This window comes from Terrapene carolina, unplaced genomic scaffold (assembly GCF_002925995.2).
Source record: "Terrapene carolina triunguis isolate 2854851 unplaced genomic scaffold, T_m_triunguis-2.0 Scaffold34372, whole genome shotgun sequence".
NCBI classification, from domain to species: Eukaryota; Metazoa; Chordata; order Testudines; family Emydidae; genus Terrapene; species Terrapene triunguis.
The window spans coordinates 2,349-2,767 of record NW_020698723.1 but is presented as its reverse complement, the minus strand read 5'-3'; positions in this window follow the sequence as shown (position 1 = coordinate 2,767).

The following is a 419-nucleotide window of genomic DNA, read 5'->3' as shown; positions in this document are numbered from 1 at the left end:
CCATGTACCAGGCCGAGCTGGGACCCTCTGCCCCATGGACACACCCGGAGGAGACCCCCATGTACTAGGCTGGGCTGGGACCCTCTGCCCCATGGACACACCCGGAGGAGATCCCCATGTACCAGGCTTGGCTGGGACCCTCCACCCCATGGACACACGAGGAGATCCCCATGTACCAGGCCTGGATGGGACTCTCCACCCCATGGACACACCCAGAGGAGAACCCCATGTACCAGGCCAAGCTGGGACCCTCCGATGCTGAAACGAGGCCTGATCCCACAGGGCACCAGTGCCCTCTTATGGGCACCGGCTTAGCGCCCACTTCCTGGTGTGGACACGCCCGCCCGGTACAGACCCCTCCCATGCAGCGTGGATGGGAGGGACCGGTCCCGCCCCACCCCGGGGCCTGCTGGACATGC